The sequence below is a fragment of the Neolamprologus multifasciatus genome, chromosome 6 (assembly GCF_963576455.1).
Source record: "Neolamprologus multifasciatus chromosome 6, fNeoMul1.2, whole genome shotgun sequence".
Taxonomy (NCBI): Eukaryota; Metazoa; Chordata; class Actinopteri; order Cichliformes; family Cichlidae; genus Neolamprologus; species Neolamprologus multifasciatus.
In genome coordinates this window covers 4864345-4870505 of record NC_140444.1, presented here as the reverse complement: position 1 = coordinate 4870505, position 6161 = coordinate 4864345, and positions in this window count along the sequence as shown.

Genomic DNA, 6161 nt, shown 5'->3' with positions numbered 1-6161 from the left:
CAGATAGGCGGGGTCACTACAGACAGTTAAAAACCTTCCCAAGCAAAACTGACTAATTATGTGCAATCTAGGACCTCCACTTAGTGGAATGCCTCCATCGTCTAGTACACCTGTGTGTTAATAGAAGTGAAACGGGTTATAGCCAGTGTTGGGGAGTAACGGAATACATGTACCGCCGTTACGTATTTAAAATACAAAATATGAGTAACTGTATTCCGTTACAGTTACCGTTTAAAAAGGTGGTATTTAGAATACAGTTACTTTGTTGAAATAAATGGATTACACGGCGGTACTTCTCTGTTTCATATTGTGGCGGGTCAGGACTGTTTGGGTTTTGTTTGACAGCTACGTTCTGTTGTTCCAGGCGGCAGCGTTACGGTCGCCATGGTTACAGAGTGACGCTCTGTCTCTGCGCGTTTCCTGGGTGAGAGAGGCCTTTTTGTTGTTGTTGTGCTAAGCTAATAGGCAGAATGCTACAGGTATAGCTCTAAAGAATGTAGCATCATAGGCAGTGTAGTCCGTGCTGCAGGGAGAATGGACTGCCATACACGTTATGTGTCTGTGAGCGAGGGAGGGAGAAAAAGGAAAAGTACGAGCTGTCATCGAGCAGAAACGGGAGCTGGAAGCATGTAAATATAATAATAACCACTGCAGCCAAGAAGAGTGCCTGACGAGCCCAGTTGTAAGTAAGCTATTAAGACTCGACTGTACACCGTGTTCGTGTTTTCCTCCAAAAACAATAAGTTCTGTTGGAGCAGCCTTTCAACGCCTCTCTCCGTCTCTCGCTAGCAAAGTTGACCCAGACAACAAAGTAAAGCTATTTTTCAGCTATGAGCCCGACACAGAACCCACCGTATTAGCCAGAGGTCCCTTTACTACGGTTCGGAGCCGCGGACCTTCAGTAACAGTAATAAATCACAGCAATAGTACATTCATGTAGTTGTAAACAGCATGATAATATATTAAGTAATCCAAAGTATTCAGAATACGTTACTCTCATTGAGTAACGTAACGGAATACGTTACAGAATACATTTTGGGGCATGTATTCTGTATTCTGTAATGGAATACATTTTAAAAGTAACCTTCCCAACACTGGTTCTAGCCAGCGCCTTACTGACCACAGCCAGCTGTGCAGAATGACAACAACAAGTCTCCCTATCGCCATCTGTCTGCACGTGTTTCCTTCTCTTCTCCGCGCTGATCGATTGGCTGTTTACGTTTCTTTCTCTCACAGTGCCACACTGCTGCACGGCTTCCTCGTTTCTCTTGAACCTGCCTTCCTCTTCCCCTTTATCAACCCCTCCTTCTCTTTCCTTTTTCTCTCTCCTTCTTCTCTCTCACACGGACAGACAAAAACACCGCCACCCACCCCCCTCTACACCCCACCCCTCTGACACGAGGAAAAATAGAGTGGATGCTCGCGCTCGCTAAAGTGCCTGCAGAAAGCCTGGCCGAGGCTTTCATGGAGCTCCGTGAGCAGTAATGGGTGGGCAGAGCAGGGAAGGGGAAAAAAAAAAAAACACGCGGCCCAATTTGGTCCGTGTGTCTTGTTACAGGAAATTGCATTTTAGAGGGGCAGCAGGTCCGTCTTGCGCACAAGTGAAGGGTGAAAAGCTTCACGTACTGTTGTTTGTTTGGGAATAACGTGCGTGCAAGCGTACGTGTGTTATGTTACGAAATACAAAGTTTCAGACGTAGAGATAACATCTCCAGACATTTCTAATACCACAGGATGTTACAGATGCTTAGTATCTGCTCATCGCTCCCCTAAAGACGTCCTGTAACGCAGATTAGCCTTTTTGTTCTTTCACATTGCCTCAGACGGTATTTTGTTCCTGTTTTTCGCTCCTACAATGTGCCACACTGCTCTTGTTTTTGTGCGCCAAAACCCGCAAGGCACGGCGACGGCGAGAAGAAAAAAGATGGGGAAAAACAGATTAACATGCAGCTAATTGTAACGGAAGCGGCATCTCCCTCACGCCATTGTTTTGCCCCTGCGCCCATTTGGATGCCGCATAAAGACATAATTCCCCTAATGTGAGGTATTTGTAACGCTGCCTTTGTTGGCAGCGGGTCGGCTGGCGTATCGCTCCACTCTGAGAAGTCTCTGCCAGCCTCACGCTATCCATCACCCGCATCCATGCCAGGCGGGCCTCAGCACAAATGATCCCGTACCCGTGCAGAGGCCTGCTCCTCCGGGACGGCAGCAGGAGTGTTTGTGTGTGTCTGCACATGTTTTGTGCCTGTGTGTGTGTAACTCTGTAACCCTGTTCGTTAGTCGTCTCATTGTCACTGTAAACAGCTCTCTTTTTGTCCTCCCACAAGCCACAGTGCTGTGTTTTTACAGGCCAGAAAGTGCTCATTACTGTTGCAACCTAAACCTTCACTGTATACAGATCACTTCCACATTCCACATTTCCACAAATATTCTGAAAGTCATTTTTAGAGCTTTGTTAGTGAGCGTTTTACTGCGTTTTTACAGATATTTATATTTTATGTAGACTTTGCGTTACATCAAAGCCAAAACTCTTAATTTAACAGTGAAGAAAACCTTAATCGGCCCTTTAAACCGCAACAAAAGAACGCATTGTGTCAGATCACGCTGCGATGAAGGTTCAGACCTTTAACTTTAACTGCTTCCTTCCTCTGAAGGCCTCATTTATATCAGCGCTTAGCTCGCCGGCGTTCTTCACATTTTTTGGCACCGCCAGTCTGTAACTCGGTCTGCGGGGTCCAGGAAAAGATGGGGTTAACCCCGAAACGCTGTCTTCCAGCCTCTCTGACAACAGCCGAGCGACTGTGAGGCTGCTTTGTTTCCAAGAAATAAGTAGGAAGCAGAGAAGGACGCGTCAACACAATGGAGAGGATTCTCGCAAAAACACAGTCACGTTAGCATTAGGGTGTGAGCATGTGCTTGTGCCCGTTTGTGTATACGTTGGTCTTATTTACCGCGTCAGCACCGGCTTTACTTTTCCCTCCCCTCCTGCCCTGCACGCTGCCGTCTGCACCATAAATGCCAGCAGTCAGGAATTCATCTAATTCACAGCGCCAGCCGCAGTATTTCCCATCCCCCTGTCAAAACACAGCCGATCCAGCCTCACTCACCTCCTTGTTTACTCTGCTGTTTTATTCTTCCTCGTCTTCGACGTACACATGCAGCTCTGGCCGCGGCGGAGACAAACACAAATCTGTGCGAGGATGAATGGCAAGCTCGTATTTTAAACTGAGCTTAAGCACTATGTTTGTCACAGAGGTTTGAGGTTTGTTTGAGTGCAAACTAACCTCAGCCATCCACTTTTTTTTTTTTATAATAAAACAACTCTTATTTTCTACATTCACAAGGCTGAATATTTGTCCTGGTTTTCAGCTGAAGAAATGCTTTTAATTGATCGTAAGAACAACCCGTGTCCAATAAATCCCCTTCAAAAAACATAATGAAATTAAATAACATAAAAATCCGTCATCAATTTCACAAAATTGGGCCGTGATTTGACGCCGACATTTTCTTTGCTGGAAAATAAGACAAACAACCAGCCAGATATGTCTCGTCTCAGCCTTCAGTTTTCAATTCTGCCTCTTCCCCAAAGGAAATTAACTGACAGATTCCTCCTGACAGACAGCTGTTCCTCCCACTGTGGGTCTTCTTCATAACCTGCACCTACCAAAGACACCCCTCTCCTCTGCACACACACCCACAGACACACACTATTCCCAGTTACTCCCTCCCAGGAGAATAAATCTGCAATCAACTGAGCCTATAAATAGCTGTGGCACACTTCACTGCTGCTGCGGCCCCCCTGCCCTTCTCAAAGAACTGCACACACACACACACACACACATTTTCTCACCGATGCTCTCCACCCCTTATCCAAAGCAGGGCACCCAGCTTCTCTTTGCTACTCTGCTACCTCCTGGTGACGTTACGTGCTGATATTTCGGCGAGCAAACACATTAACAGAGGCTAATTAAAGTAATTTGTCCTTCACATATCTGCACATTAGTCCTAATAGCTTTAAGGCAATTAAAAGCCTCGACCACCAGCCATATTAGCCATTCCATCTGAATCGCTGTGCTTAAACCCTCGGAGAGAGCCGCTAAGGCTACACTAGGCTAACACTAGTTATTGGTAGCCAGGGCTAATCACCTCATTAGTCAGCAGGCTTAATGAGATGTGTTATTTAAGTAGATACTGTATCAGGCAGCGGGGAAGCTGTTCCTCTGGAGCTAACGCACAACAGAAAAAGGTTTTTTATCTTCATTAATAACATACAAATCTACAGAAAACTGATTTTAGATTATTCGTCAGTCTGCAAAATTCACAAAAAGCTCCACAGAGAGAGATTTGCTAAAACAATTTTGCCCAAACAGCAGAATTTTTTTTAAAGAAATTTAAAAAAATAAACACAGCAGTGATCTTAAAGTACTGACTTTCCCGTTTCACTGGATTTTATTTTATATGCACGTCATAAATTGTAAACAGTAAAAAATCAATGAGCAGCTCTTTCCAGGCTCCTCTCCACGCTTCTGAAAGTTAAAAATCTGGGAATGGTTTTGGAAAGTCGAAAGGAAAAAGCAGCTACTGCTGGGATTTAAGACTTGGCGTTTGCACATTGTCCACGCTTTTCCCCGGGTCAAGACCGTGCAGGAGAGACTGTGACTGCCAGGGATGTTTTCTGGGCCTTTGTTGTGAGGTTGAACACTCAAGACTTGAGTAACTGAGGTACTGAAGAGGAGGGTTGATGCTGAATGCCTATTTTTAAAAGTAAGATTTGACTGTGGGCTGCACGGAAAGAAAATCCACAGTCGACTTTATTTACAAGGACATTTAAAAACAGCAGTGTTGGAGCTATTTGTTCTTATTTTTTCTTATTTTGAAATTAGTTAAAGTTTGTTGTTAGTTTACTTATATTTTGGGGTTTATTTACAAGTTATTTGTTGGTTAATATTTTGTTTCAAAGTTTGTTTGATATTACTTCAGGAAGAGCTGTAGGGCCATTTTGTTTTCTATAAATAAAGTGACTGGTATAGGACCAGCATGCACTGGGGTGGGCCTATGGTTTTTTACCAGAGCAGGAGAAGCAGTAGGAAGTAACAAAAAAAATTGGATCTTGTTATTGCCAAACTGGATAAATAAACCATCAAAACGCAACTTTCAAGTTTGGACAATGGACTTCTTTTGCCTGCATACAAAATAGTCTCTCAGTGCAGCAGTGGCTTGTGGACTTTTGATTGTGGGATGTTTGATTTGTCAAACAAAGGAATTGCCACTACAAGCAGCTTTGACCAAAGTGCTGTACAGCTAGATGAGGAAAATACATAAAACAAGAAAACAGATTTAAAAACATAAAATAACAAAAGATCAGCCAAGGTAAGAAAAAAAAAACTAGAATAAAAGTGGCTTTTTGAAAGTGTCTAATGTTAGAGAGGTCCTGATGTGACAAAGGCCCGATCTCCTCTGTGTTTTAATCTGGATCTCGGGACATCAGGCCTCAGGGATGTAAGGATGTCAGTATGAAAGTTATTAGTCATTTTGCTCTGAAAGTATTTCATGCTGCTCACTCTTGCGCTACTTGTTAGAGCAGTAGTGATCTGAAGGGTGTACGATGACGTGGGATTAAAGGGTTAGATCAGTTTTCATCGTCATGAAGGTGCCTCTGTTTTTACCTGGCACCGTCACCGTGGTAACTCATCCAGAGCAGGTTATGTTCTGAGTTTTACTTTAAAATTATCTGGAAATGCCACAATTTCTAATTATTTTATTTGCACAATCCTTTAAGAGGTGTACAGATTATTGCTGAAGGAATGTATTTTGTAAAACCACAGATTATAAAACTAATTGGTTGCATTTTTATGCTGTTTATCACCCATTCAGTCAACAGAACAAACTTCACTTTGATCTCGCCACAGACTGAAGGGATTTCCACGCCTCTGTTATCACGCGGCAGGGCGTCACACCTGAACGCAGTGATTAACCTGCGACGTTTAAATGTATGCAGGTTAAAATTGCAGAGCTCTGACGAGCAGCTGTCATGTTGTAAATAAACAGCTGACCTGTAAGATCTAATAAATGCTCTCTCCTCTGTGTCCTCGTGACGATCGTGAATTCACAAGATGAGTGATTTTCTGCAGGATTACTATCTCGTCTCATTGGCAACACAA